This window comes from Staurois parvus, unplaced genomic scaffold (genome assembly GCF_062004578.1).
Source record: "Staurois parvus isolate SC_StPar_1 unplaced genomic scaffold, SC_StPar_1.0 ptg000025l, whole genome shotgun sequence".
NCBI lineage: Eukaryota > Metazoa > Chordata > Amphibia > Anura > Ranidae > Staurois > Staurois parvus.
The window spans coordinates 17,872,748-17,888,306 of record NW_028317821.1 but is presented as its reverse complement, the minus strand read 5'-3'; the positions used below and the strand labels follow the sequence as shown (position 1 = coordinate 17,888,306).

General features: G+C 41.6%; 1 pseudogene; it reads right to left on the bottom strand.

Moving 5' to 3' along the window:
* Nucleotides 1-3,415: 3,415 nt before the first annotated feature.
* On the bottom strand, nucleotides 3,416-8,613 carry LOC149471966 (uncharacterized; annotated as a pseudogene).
* Between the last annotated feature and the right edge of the window lie 6,946 nt (nucleotides 8,614-15,559).

The window sequence follows — 15,559 nt, the reverse complement described above, 5'->3', positions numbered from 1 at the left end:
CCAAAAAGCACAGATGTGATGTATTGATATTAAGTCCCCTCGGGTGTGTCGTGTTGAGGGTATGGATCCAATAAGCTTCACAATGGAGGAGGAAGTTGTCACAATCTCCTCCTCTCACCGATCGACTGACGTGTTTAATGGTCATTCCCCTCAATTTATGTACCTGTTGTCCTGCAAAATAAAATGGACTGCTACGGGTTTGCTCAAATCAATAGGTTCACCCTTGATACTCTTGACTAGAGCTGTTCTAATGTCACTCTTGTGTTTCTGAAACCTACGCTTAAAGGGATCTTTTGTTTTGCCCTCATAAACTAGTGAACAGGGGCATTTCAGAATATAATCACAGTAATCACTGCTACAATTTAGGTAACCCTGTATCTGGTAATGTTTCCCATTGTGGGGATGTGTGAAATATTCCCCACAGATCAATGAGTTGCATACATTACAATTGTAACACTTGTAACAACCCTGTCTTTCGGAGAACTTGAACATTGCCTTAGTGTACTTGGTCCTAGGGCCTGCTTGAACTAATAAGTCACGTAGGGATCTACCTCGCTTATGTACCAATAACGGTGGAAGTTGGGTGATAGAGTGTCATCAGCTCTAAGGATGTTCATATTACGCATGAACGCTTGTTTAATACGCTCAGATTCCTGATTGAAGCCGTGTATAAATAGCAGCCTGTTGGCTGCCTTCAAAATTTGCTGTAGCTCTGGCTAAAGCTTGGTCAATTACTCAAGTAGGATAACTTTGTTCCACAAATTTTATATACAGTACATGGCCTCAAGTTGTTCTATCCTGTCACTCATACAGGAACAAATGCGTAACGCCCTCTTGAACTGTGAAATAGGCAGGCTATCACAGAGATGCTTGGGTGTGCGCTCTGGTAATGTAGTAGGGTGTTCCTGTCTGTTGGTTTTGAGAACACAGATGTCTGGAGTGTACCCTGGTTATTAGTGATCCTTACATCAAGATATATAATGCTGTCGGGGGATATCTTGGGGTTGAAAATGATATCGGGAAAATGCTGTTAAACTGCTCAACAAAATCATAAAAAATAGATGTTTAACATGATCAATGGCATGGGATAAATGGGATAAATTTTGTGCTCCTCCATATACCCAACAAACAAATTTGCAAAGGAAGGGGCAGCAGAACTGCCCAGGCAGTGCCACGTATTTGGGCATAGATGGTCCCCTGAAATGCAAAAAAATTGCTTTCAAGTACAAAACATAAACAATGAATAAGGTATTCACACGGGAGATTCTGGTCCATCAATCTGGACCAGACATGTTTAACCGCCACCAAACCTGCTTTAAAACAACCATGGATCCTGTCACTTCCTCACTCCACGGGTGTGGGCGTGGGCTGAGGCAGTTTTGAGGAAATGAGAGGATTCATGGTTGTTTTAATACACAATGTAAGTGTGATTTTAATAAATATTTTTTTTTTTCTTACTACACTATATGAGGCATTCTTTCATCTGAGTGAGGTACTGGCATCCGGAGGAGCGGAGGATTTCCATTATTACCTATTATTAGCCATTATATGGGAGGAGGAGTGGATAGCCCTCTAGTGGCTATTTATGATATTGCGAGTTCCGGATTTATGGAGATGTCTTATTAAATACATGCAAATGTGACGTGTTGGAGCTGACTGGTATCCGCTGAGATGGAGGATTTTTAATACCATCTTAAAAGTATCCATTATATGGGAGGAGGAACGGATAAAGGAGATATCACAAGGTATGGATGTGTGGAGATGTCATATTATTAACATGCAGTTTTTACATGCGTAGCATTGTTATTAGCATGAAACTTCACATTCACTATGGAATTGTAGTTACGGTGTCGGATCATGTGATATTTGGAAACTTATTAGCTCATTTATTGAAAGCACTTTAGTATCTTTATTCACATTATTCATTAATTTATATTTCGGATCATGTGATATTTGGAAACGTATGAACTCATGTATTGAAAGGGCTTTAGTATCTTTATTCACATTATTCATTCATTTATATTTCGGATCATGTGATATTTGGAAACTTATGAACTCATGCATTGAAAGGGCTTTAGTATCTTTATTCACATTATTCATTCATTTATATTTATGGTCTATGTTCTTGGTCATTTATTCACATTATGATTATGAGCACAATTTATGCACCTGTATTGTTTATTAGTATTGATTGATGTTCATTAGCAGCGCTACATCACATTTAATTAATTAATTTATTTAGCTGATATTGTGGGAACACAACTGATGTCAGCAGCAGCACCTATTCGTTTATTTATTTATATTGTATAGTAGGCACAAGAAGTTCACTTCACTTATCTAAAAACTCTGACAAACTCTTCCATGTCTAGATTATTATTGGCTATTGCTTTCTCATGAGCCAAAATCACTAAATTTGTTTTCCTGTCATGCATCATTGTGAGAAAGTGTGGAGAATGAACTCTCACATGATGCTGTGGTACCCCAATTACCAGAGCAGTTACATACAGAATCACCAGAGCAGTTACATACAGTGCATACAGTTCTGGGAATGCTTCCTTATAGCTTCTAACATGTGCGCAAACAGCAGACAGGTCCATCTCTGTGGTAAATTTCTTGAGCAACATTGGTTTTGCAACAAGAATTTTATTTTTAAGGCTGTCAGTGTCAGCACATTTTGAGTCTGCAATCAGTTGCAGATGGTGCAGAAACACTAGATATAGAAAAGAATTAGATTGAAAAATAAGGCAATCTACTGCCTTCATGAGGTCCAGATTTTGCTTTGAAAATCTATTTTTAAGTTCAGCAATGGCTGTGTCCAGAATGTTGAGCATGGCTCTTTTTAGAGACACTGGTTTTGGAGGAATCATTCATTTTTCATTGTCTGTTTGCTGCAGGTGGATTGTGTGCTTGTTCAAACTTGAAAGATTTCCTCACATATGTTTCAGTGCTTGCAAACAGGATGTGATAACCTCCCCAGCTCTACAGAGGTTTACTTTACTGAGCGAGCTTGCAGAATAGAATTAGTTCTATTCTGCAATTCGGTATTAAGGCACCAAGAATCTGGACAAGATATTCACCTATTTCAAAGAATGTCTGTTTCTCTAGCTGTACTAATAGTCCTGATGCTTCTGGACAAATATCCATGGGAATGCAGGCCACACGTTATACCTCATCCACGAAATAACTATACTTATTTAAATTTAAATAATGACACACACAATATTTCTTCTTTTGGCATAAAATTTTGGCCGCGGCACTTTTATTGGTAATTTCACATTACATAAATTAAATTTGCAATATAATTTATTCAAAACTCTTACACTTTAATTATCAACCATGAATAAACTTGCTCAGTCTGTAAGGACTCGAGCTATCTGAAATAATTCTATTAATAAGTCCCCACCAGCCTGACTATTTACAACGTCCGGCCTACCCAAGGCCAAGCCAATTCTATACTATTTTGTAATCCTAAATTAAAGATGTCTATACCCACGTCCAATAGATGTACACCGTCTGAATGATAAATGCCACTAACTTCTCCTAGATCCGTGTGACGGTATGAAATTCCACCTATCAGAGGCATGAATTTTTCCATAGACTTGTTTAGTTCTCTCCTAATTTTTTCCCAACTTTTTTAATTGAGGATTAACTAACCATACAAATCTAGGGACTATTTCTGAAAAGATAATGGTAGTATTTGGGGATGATAAGTGGAAACGGTGTAAGTCCTGTTTCATCACAAACATTAGTTCTAGAGTTTTCTCATTGCCTATGTCATTTCCCCCAAGGTCTATGATTAATATCTCAGGTGCAGACCAAACTTCAAACTGGAAAGATGAAAAAACACGTTAAACCATTTAAGACCACGTATTCCTTTCCATACAATTAGAATTTTTGCTGGATCCATTGTTAAATTAGCTGAATATCAATGCTGAGCCACTCTTTTCAAAGCCCAGTAGACAAATAAATGTCCCAGTATCCATATATATCTTCTATCACCTGAAGAATTAAACAGACAGGTTAGGTCTAACATATAATTGGAAACGTTATGACTCCCATCTACCTAATTTTTTTATTATTTCATCATCCAAGCCCATTTTTGCAGCTTCCGTAGCTGCGCCTATTCTAAACGAATGAGATGTGAATTTAAATTGTATAAGACCTAATTTTTTAATGCCTTCTTTAAATATGGCATTAAATTAATACTTAGTTAAAGGTTAAAAGTGATGTTGATGGTCTAATATTTAAATACTTTTTTTACCATGACGAAAGGGCAAATATCCATGTCTCCACAAGTATAAAGATTAATCCATTTTCCTCTTCCAGCCTGATCTGTTTTTGAAAATGAAATAAACAAACTAATTCCATTTTACAAAACAATCACATTTTGTAGTAGTAGACCAGACATTGATTTTTTATTTGGGGGCAATAGTTCTGATATGTGCAATGCTCCAAAAAATGCTAAACATGCTTTGAATTCTGAAAAGCAAATTTCTTTGGTAATCCTACATAACTTTTTTAACAATATGATAGATATGGGACATCTTGTGTCTGGAGAATAATGCTGTTTTTTATATCCCCTGAGCGCTTGTTTCACCCAAAAGAATGATGTACATGCTGGACAATTACTTAACTTGAGGAAAAATGAAACTCCTGCTAGAATTTTAACTATATGGCTATAAGCAAAATTCATGTGCATTAACGAGCACAAAAAAGAAAGAATTGTATTCTCAGATGGGGAATCGAACTGAAAACCCAATTCTCTGGAAAAGTGCTTCCATTTATCCAATCAAGATGAATATTCAACCCATGTGCTGTTAGAAACCACATTTTTTATGGCCTTTATCAGTAAGTTTAAATCAGGTTCCACAGGTGATCTGAGCACTCGAAACCTTTTAAATCTGCTGTCGGAAGTAATTGTCTGAATCTTGATATCTGGAATCGAGATAAGGCGTCAGCTATTTGATTTTCTTTACCTGGGACATATCTTGCTTTAATCCAAATATTAAATTTTAAACATTTCAAAACTAAATATCCAAACAATTTTACTACAAAAATTGACCTAGATGATAAACAATTTGCTGCGTACATAACCCTTTTATTATCTGTCTGTACTAATAGCCTTTTGTTGGAAAAGTGCTCTCCCCATAATTCCAACGCTACTATTAGAGGAAAACTATGTTCTTTGTTGCGTTCATTCTAATCCATTTTGACGGCCATTTACCACAACTCTAATGTGATTTCCATATTGCCGCAAAACCAAATGAGCCAGCTGAATCAGTGAACAATTCGAAATCAATTGCAAAGATAAATTCAATCTGAAAAAGCGAACGACCCTTATATTCCTCAAAAAAATGTAACCACACTACTAAATCCTCATTTAATTCACAAGTTAATCTTACATGTGAGAAAGGAGATTTTAAACCCAAAATCGCTAAATAAAGCATACGCGAAAATATTTTTCCCACTGGCATTATTCTAGATGCAAATGCCACTAGGTCTAATAATGACTGTAATTCTTTTAATAATCCTTTTTTTCTTCTTAAAAAACTTGTTATCATTGTTGTCAATTTTTCTATTTTTTCTCTTGGCAGTCGAAATTAAAATTTTTCTGTGTCTATGACTATTCCTAAAAATTCCAATTTTGTGGTTGGATAAATCATTTTTTCATTTGCTAATGGTATACCGAAATGCTGCATTACCTTACTGAACATTTGAAGCATGTCTACACATATTGTTGAGAAAGCCAGGCCTATAAACTAAAAATCATCCAGATAATGAGTTATCCCATTCTGGCCTGATTCTTTTTCAATTGCCCATTGTAAGAATTTTGATAAGTTTTCGAAATACGCACAAGACAGTAAACAGCCCATTGGTAAACATTTATCGTAGTAAAATAGACCTTCAAAATGGATACCCAATGAGTTAAAAGCTTCTGGGTTAATAGGTAATAGCCTAAATGCTGCCTTTATATCTGTCTTGGCTAGCAATGCTCCTTTTTCAAACTTTCTTATTTTATGAATGACTTCTTCAAAGTGCAATATGATACTGAAGCTAATCCTTCATCTATTTTGTCGTTTAAAGAAAAGCCTTTTGGGAATGATAGGTGGTGTATAAGCCGATACGTATTTGGTTCTTTTTTAGGAATGATACCAAGTGGCGATATCCTAAAATTATGAAAAGGTGGTTCCTTAATAGGACCAGCCATGTGTCCTTCTTTTATTTCTGTTTCTAATTTTTTTCTAACAATATGTGAAAATTGATCTACTGACTTTAAATTATCAAAAATATTACATCCATAACCTGAAAATATTGGTAACTAAAAACCATTCATAAAACCGTCCATTAAAAACTTAGCTGTCTCCTTGTTTGAATACATTTCCAACCATTGACGCATGTTTTCCAAATTCACTGGTGTGCTGGCTTTTTGATACATTCTCTCTTTGTCCTTGAAAAACCATGTTTCTTTTGAAACATTTAAGAATTGGATGTGGACCTGAACAATGCGAACATTCATGTTTATACCTACATGACCCTTACATTGACTTTCATTGAATGTGTAACAATATCCCCTTTTATAAGGGGATACTGTAACAGAAGATTGAGGTTTTTGAAATGTCTGTTTTTGAGGTAATATTAAATTTAGCCACAAGCCTACGTCCTTCATACCCCATTTTAGTGATGGATATATAGATAGTTTTTGCTGGAAAGATTCATCGTAATGATATCATCCTAATCCTTCAAAATTTTTATAGGCCTCCAAAACTTGTTCCAAATGTTGGAATTAACCGCTGCAGTGCTCTGGGTGTTTTTGCCCTAGCACGCTAGAATATATTGCAAAAGCTTGTAGCCGATTATGAAATGGTCTTGCTACTGGTCTATGCCTATCTTCATCGTCGGATTTTTTATCTGTTTTGCCTGTGAAATCTTTTGCTGAGAGTAAAAATGACAGAATATTCACAAATTCTCCTTTCCATATTTTTTCTTTTAATTGCATTGATAAATTATATCCCAGCAGGGATATTTCACATGGCAACACTTCTTTTAACCACTAGCCTACAGGGCACTAATACCCCCTTCCTGTCCAGGCCAATTTCCAGCTTTCAGTGCTGTCACACTTTGAATGACAATTGCGCGGTCATGCAACACTGTACCTATATGACATTTTTATCGTTTTTTTGTGACAGATATAGCTTTATTTTGGTGGTATTTAATCACCTCTGGGATTTTTATTTTTTCTTAAACAAACCAAAAACCACGGAAAATTTTGAAGAAAAAAAATGTTGTTCTTAGTTTTTGTTATAAAATTTTGTAAATAAGTGATTTTTCTCTTTCACTGATGTGCGCTAATGAGGCTGCAGTGATGGCCATTGATAGGCTGCACTGATGGACACTGATAGGTGGCACTGATGGGCACTGATGAGGAGGCACTGGTAGGTGGCACTGATGGGCATTGACAGGCATAAATGATAGGCACTGAAAAGCAGCACTGATATATGGCACTGATAGGTGACACTGATAGGCGGCACTGACTGGCACTGATAGGTGGAACTGACTGGCACTGTTAGGTTGCACTGACAGGCACTGATAGGCGGCACTGATGCACTGATAGGTGGCACTGACTGGCAGCACTGATAGGTGGCACTGATTGGCATTGATAGGCGGCATTGGCTGGCACTGATGGGTGACACTGACAGGCAGCTTAGATGGGCACTGATATCTGGCATTAATGTGCACTGATAGGCACTGATATGTGGCATTGATGTGGCACTTATGGGCACTGGCAGGTGGCATTGATGTGGCACTTATGGGCACTGGCAGGTGGCACTGCTGGGGCTACACAAATCATCAGGGCACACTGATCATCAGTGCCCTGATGATCAGTGTAGATGTCCCCTCCGAGGAATGCCGATTACCGGCTCTGCTCTCCTCACGAGCTGTCAGCGTGACAGCTCGTGAGGAGAGAAATGCCGATAACCGGCATTTCCCTGTTTGCATGCAATCAGCTGTGATTGGACACTGAGCTGATCACATGACCGAGCCGACATCTTCGGCTCTTTCTGTGGATTGGTGATCCGCTGTGTCCGAGGGACACACCGCACCTCCGATCGCCCCGCTGTGCGCTCCCAGAGCCGAGCATGCGTGGTGAGAATAGGAGGACATCATATGACATCCTCGCAGAACGAGAGAACCACCTTGCGCCTGTCATTGGACTATATGGTGGGCGGGAGGTGGTTAAACATGTTTCTCGTATTGACGAATTAATATTGTTCCCGCATTATTTTTAACTATACTCATGCTACCTAAATTACTATTTATCATTTAAAAAAAAAACAAAAAAACATTACTATCCTTATTAACCCACACATTAGCATGACTATTATTTAACAAATTATCACTATTAACATATTTGTTTAAATTATTAGTAAGTTTTGTAATGGAATCTAATACATTTTTTAATAAGCTGTTAAAGTCACCATTTCCACAAGATGTCACTGTTTCGATTTTTGGATCCACTGGAGCCCTGTGCTGACCTCTGTTGCCAGCACTGGATAAAGCCAGGATTGCACGCACAGGTACGTTTCTCTCCGGGCTTTTCAGTTGCATTACCATCTAGGTCAGGGGTGGGCAAACTTTTTGACTTGAGGGCCGCAATGGGTTCATATATTGGACCCGGGGGCCGGACCAAGAGTAGATGAATGATGTGTATGTGTCATCCATAGTAAGTATAGTAATATTCCCCCATAGTAAGCATAGTAATTAATCCCCCATATAGTAATTCATCCCCCATAGTAATTCATCCCCCATATAGTAATTCATCCCCCATATAGTAATTCATCCCCCATATAGTAATTCATCCCCCATAGTAATTCATCCCCCATATAGTAATTCATCCCCCATATAGTAATTCATCCCCCATAGTAATTCATCCCCATATAGTAATTCATCCCCCATATAGTAATTCATCCCCCATAGTAATTCATCCCCCATATAGTAATTCATCCCCCATAGTAATTCATTCCCCATATTAAGTCCCCAAGTCCCCCCTGTGTCAATTCACTTACCTTTGCTCCGTGCGTTCCTCTCGCCGTCTTCCCGCGCCGTTCCGGTGTAGCATGAAAATCTGTCTCCTATGAGGATCTGTCCCCCTCGACGTATCTGCGCATGTGCCAGTTTCAGGCATTAGCAGCCGATCGGCGATCTCCGGCACATGCGCAGATACGTCGAGGGGGACAGATCCTCATAGGAGACAGATTTTCATGCTACACCAGTCTTCAGGGCGGACTGAGAGGAGCCTAGCTCCGCGGGCCGGATTAAAAGGTCCGCCGGGCCATATACGGCCCGCGGGCCGTAGTTTGCCCATTGCTGATCTAGGTCAATACGTACTAAGAAATGATACATAATGAATTGCTAATATATTTTGACAAAAACAATGAGCTAGGGAATGTTAGCTAAATGAGGCACATATGCACACTGCACTACATAGACTTTGTTGCACTACCACACCACAGATAAAGCTATGGAAGTCCCCTTCCTCCTTTTTCTGTCTCTCTAGCAGATCTCAATAATGGCAGTATCTATTTCACAAAAGATAGAGTAAATCACTTCTAAATGCAGGGAGCAGGAGCTGGTATTACTCTTCAGGGTGAGGGTACAGATGGCGCACTTCTGTACCATTAAAAACCTGGCCCCGCTCCTCCACTGCCTGCAGCGTGGATACCTGTCATCACCTCTGGTCCTGCTCTTTCCATAGCAGATGCTGGCAGGCTGATATGGACACTTCAGAGCTGCTTCTTCCTAACACAGAACATAACTCAGCTGAGAATGGAGTCCTGACAGAGAGTCTTGCTCTGCCTAACCACCAAAATGGAAGAAAGCTGCATTGGTCAAAGAGTCGAACTCTTCACACACAGCAAATAACTGAGCTAAGCTTGAGAGTCTACTGACAGCTACTATACACTGTGCCGATCGAGGCTCAGGCTGTCTGTAATGGAATCCAGCTTAGGCTGGCCATACATTATACAATTTTCTGTCCAATTTCCTTTAGATTTACCTTCAACTATGTAGTGCAAGGGCCTGCCTAATTAGATACAATTGAAAGTGTTGTTTAGATTTGACTTCATATTATATGGTTTTTTGGTAAACCTAAAACAAAATTCTCAAGAAAACTGTATAATGTATGGCCAGTCTTAGGCTGGCCTTACACTATACAATTTGCTTACAATTTCCTGTCCAATTTATGCACAATTTCCTTTAGGTTTATCCTCAACTATGTAGTGCAAGGGTCTGCCTAATTGGACACAATTGAAAGTGTTGTTTAGATTTGACTTCATATTATATGGTTTTTGGTAAATCTAAGGCAAAATTCTCAAGAAAACTGTATAATTTATGATCAGCCTTAGGTTGGCCTTACACTATACAATTTGCTTACAATTTCTGCACAATTTCCTTTAGGTTTATCCTCAACTATGTAGTGCAAGGGCTTGCCTAACTGGATACAATTGAAAGTGTTGTTTAAGTTTGACCTCATATTATATGGTTTTTGGTAAATCTAAAGCAAAATTCTCAAACAAAATGTATAGTGTATGGCCAGCCTTAGACATTATACAATTTTCTTTAGAAAATTGCTTTAGATTTACCAAAAACCATATGATATGAGGTCAAACCTAAACAACATTTCCAATTGTACCCAATTAGGCAAGCCCTTGCACTACATAGTTTAAGATAAATCTAAAGGAAATTTGGCAGAAATTGGACAGAAAATTGTATAGTGTATGGCCAGCCTAAGTCATGTGCTATGTGTAAAGAGGAATTCAGCGATCTGTGACCAGGTGTAGTATTTCTTTTGTTTTGGTGGGTAGGCAGATCAAGGCATCACAAGGCACCGTTGACAAATGGCACATAACTAAGCTGAGAGCCTGCATATTCTCTGACAGACAACCTCCCTCTGCCCACCTACTGATACTAAAGAAATACCACACTCAGCCTGCTCACAGATCACTGAATTCCCCTTTACACACAGCACATGAATAATCTGGATTCTGTTACAGACAGCCTAAGCTTCAATTGGCACTGTGTGTAGGTTGCTGCAGCTACACTGTTGTTCTGACACATATCAGACAGGCAGGTCTGGGGGGGGCCGAACTGACATCTGGGGGGGCACAGCCCACCCCAGCACCCCCCCTAGATCCAGCCATACTGAGTACTTGACCAGGCATTAGCCAGAGCTACAGCAAAGTTTCAAAGCAGCCCTAGGGCCGCCAACAGTTTGCTATTTATACACGGCTTCAATCAGGAATCTGAGCGTATTAAACAATCGGTCATGCATAATATGAACATGTTTAGAGCTGATGACACTCTATCACCCAACTTCCACCGTTATTGGTACATAAGCGAGGTAGATCCCTACTTGACTTATTAGTTCAAGCAGACCCTAGGACCAAGTATGCTAAGGCACTGCTCAAGTTCTCAGAAAGACAGGGTTGTTACAAGTGTTACAATTGTAATGTATGCAACTCATTGATCTGTGGGGAATATTTCACACATCCCCACAGTGGGAAACATTACGAGAGTCAGGGATCCCAGCGCCTCGGCGGTGCGTGCATGCGCAGAGCGCCGACTCGTCCGATCCAGCAAGCACTGAATCCTAGGCGATCGCGGCGGCGGCCGCGCATGCGCACTAGCGATCGCGGCTGCACCAATGAGAGCACAGGGCGGCCTATTTAAACCTGCCCTGTGCATCTCCAAATCGCCTTCTGGTCTTGTCCTGTTCCTGTGTTCCTGATTAATCCTGTGTTCCTGATACCTTGTTGCCGACCCAAGCCTGCCCTGATACTGCTGTCTTCTCCTGCTCTGACCCCTGGCTACGTCCTGACTATTCTCTACCTGTTCCTGATTGCCTGATCTCCCGTTACTGAACCCAGCTTGTGACCTGTTATTCTTCTGCCTGCCGCTCTGCACTGTCTGCCCCGCTGTTACTGACCCGGCCCGTCTGACCACGCATACCTCTTCACGTCCGGCTCTCACCTGCTCTACACCATTGGCTTCTGCCTCTACCACAGCTGGTGTTCCTCGGGGTCGCGACCTGGTCTCAGGCTGCTTCAAGTCCATCCCCACCATCAGGGGCTCTGTTGAACCAGCAGACTGAGGCTTAGACTCCGCGCCCTGGGGGATTCCGGCCAGTGGGCTGCTAGAGGCTACCGCCAATCGGCCGCTGACAGAACCAGAAGGCCATTACTGAGCCAGGAAGAGGTCCCGCACCCATGGACGAGATCTGCCAGCACCTGGCGGCACTTACTGAGGTGGTGAAAACACTGCAAGAGGGGTACACGCATCTGGAGGGCCGAATCCAGACTCTAACCGTTCCTGCAGCCACGGCGAGTGCATCTCTGGCCCAGGATTCCACGGAATCAACCACCAGAGGGGTCGTCACCATCCCTCCACCAGAACCTAGAGTACCTACACCTGAGCGTTTTAGTGGGGATCGGAAGCAGTTCAGGGCCTTCCAAAACTCCTCTCTGCTTTACTTTAGCCTGCAACCCCGAACTTTTGCATCAGAATCAGTACAAGTGGGATTCATTATTTCCCTTTTGCAGGGGGAACCTCAAGGCTGGGCCCATCGCTTGATGGAGGATCATCATTCACATTTAGACTCTGTGTCATCATTTTTCCAGGCAATGTCACAACTGTACGATGATCCACAACGATCCGCCTCGGCCGAGGTGACTTTACATACCCTGCAACAAGGTCGCAGGGCAGCGGAGGATTATGCGGCAGAATTCACACGCTGGAGCAGGGATACACAATGGAATGACGCAGCTCTACGTCACCAGTTTCGGCTGGGCCTGTCCGAACCTCTCAAGGACGAGCTGGCCAGAGTTGATGTACCCAACACACTGGAGGAGTTGATTCAGGTGGCCATCCAAATCGACCGCAGGCTGCGGGAACGCCGGCAAGAACGGGCCAATTCAAATTTCAGACCAACATGGACGTTACCCCGGGTTCGGTTTTTTTTTTTTTTGTATTAACAATATTTATTGGTTTTCATGTGAGTACAAACAGTATAGTTTTAAAAAAGATAAGGAAAAAAAAAAAAAAAGCATATCAGAAAGGTACATCGATGGTAAAACTACATATGATCAGGACCAGTGGAATCATATAATAACAGTGCGAAAGTAATCAGGGTCTTACATTTTGGGCCGGCATAGAGGAAATGAAGGTATCCCACGGGAGCCAAATCATCTCAAACACAGCAAACGAAAAATTATGTAATGCAGTCAAATATTCCATCTGTCTTACATCAGCAATAAGTTTGTACAAAATCGGCAATGAAGGGGGAGTAGAAGATAACCAACACATAGGAATGCTTCTCCTGGCCGCGGTCAGAACATGTACAGCAAGTTTTCTAGCTGGTTTAGGTAGACCCGGGAATGGCAAGCCCAGCAAAAAATGCAGTGGGTCAAATGGGAGAGAGATATGCAACAACGATTGCAACAAGGAGCGGACCTCTTCCCAAAAAGGGGCAATGGAGCTGCATGTCCAAAAGATATGGTAGAGAGAACCAAGATCTCTACTACAGCGCCAGCAGGCAGGAGAAGCATTCGGATTATAAGCATGAAGAACTTCAGGTGTTTTGTACCATAACATCATGATCTTGTATATATTTTCCCTAAAAACCACACAGACAGAAGATCTAGATGCATTTTCCCAGATTTTCTTCCACGTTAATAAATCAATATCACGTTGTACAAATTGAGACCACCTACGCATGTAAAGGTGAGTGTCATTGGATAAAGGGGGGGCATCCATAAGGAGTTTATAAGTATTAGAGATAATACCCCTTTGGTGGGGACCCTGCATACATAAACGTTCGAAGGGAGTAGGCTTCCCCAGGATCAATGAGGACGATAAGGTAGAAAAAATATGGCGTATTTGAAGGTATATATATATAGGTGATGAGGAGGTAGAGGAGCCTTTTTCTGAAGATCCGGGAATGAGTGTAACTTACGAGTCACCGGGTGTACCAAGTGACGCAATTGAAAAAGGTTAGCTACTACCCAAAGAGACATCCGGGACATAGCCATATTATCTGGAAGATTAGGGTTATAGAGGATATTTGTCAGTGGGGAGCAATCAGAGGCCAGTGTAAATTTAGCCTTACATTTCTGCCAAACAGTCAGTGAAAAATGCATGGGACCAAGCAATAGGTGGCGGAAGGAAGAGACATCCACTGCTGAGGTCGACCAAAGGAGGGAACATGGATGAGCTGGGGACAGTTGCAATGATTCGATCTCAGTCCATGTGTTGGGAGGATGGTGGGTGGACCATGACATGAGAAAACGAAGGTGAGTTGCATAGTAGTATGTTATTATATCCGGCGCCCCCAATCCCCCCCTAGAACGCGGGGAGAGCAGAACAGAACGTGCAATCCTGTGCCGCTTATTGTGCCAAATAAAATGTAGGAAAGATTTCTGAAGGGAGTGAAGTTTGGACATAGGAACGGGGATGGGGTGAGTTGCAAACAGGTATAAAAGTTTGGGTAACACGGTCATTTTTAAGACGTTGATGCGTCCGAGGAAAGAGATGGGCAAGGTATCCCAATGTTTCAGAGAGCGAGAAATTGCTATAAATAGTGGGGGGAAATTGGCCTCGTATATGGATTGGTAAGAGGAAGTAAGATTAGTACCTAAATATTTTAAAGAGTGGGTGCACCACTGGTAGGGAAAGGCTTGCTGAAGCGAGGTTAGAACAGCAGATGGAACATGTATTGGGAGTGCCTCAGTTTTGGACGTGTTGACTTTGTAGCCTGATATAGCCCCAAATTGTTTCAGAGTCTCATGCAAAATCGGTAAGGAGGTGTGGGGGCTTGTAAGTGTGAGGAGGATGTCATCTGCAAATAACGATAACTTGTACTCATGGGAATGGGATTGTATCCCGCGAATATCCGGATTCGACCTGATGGCGATGGCTAATGGTTCCAGACAAAGAATGAACAGCAAGGGAGAGAGTGCGGGTTCCGTTTCAATCGACTCCCCCAAGTGGAAATCAAGGTCAGGAAATGGCTGATTGGCCCGAACCAATGCAGATCGGAGTTATGCGGCCCTCTCTGACATTTGAAGAGCGCCGACTGAACAACTTATGTTTATACTGCAGAGCAGCCGGCCATATCGTCCGTTCTTTTCCAAAGAAGATACGGAAGTTTGCTTCAGTGGCCTCTGCCGTGTCTTCTTCATGCCTAAGCAATGCGACTCACGTTTCTGTGCCTGTCTCGTTCCAGCTCCCTGGGAGAATCATACCAGCGATGGCTATTATCGACTCAGGAGCATGTAGCTGCTTCATTGACCTGGGCTTTGCAGCTCACCAGTAAATCCCGTTACAGACCAAGGAGCAGGGTCTGAATATATTTCTGGCAGACGGGTCCCGGATAAAATCCGGACTAGTAGATCGAGAAACCCCGCTACAATAGCTGGACACCACCAGGAGTACCTCTGTTTGGAGGCTATCGCATCCCCCCTGTTTCCAGTGATCCTGGGACTTCCTTGGCTACGAGCTCACGACC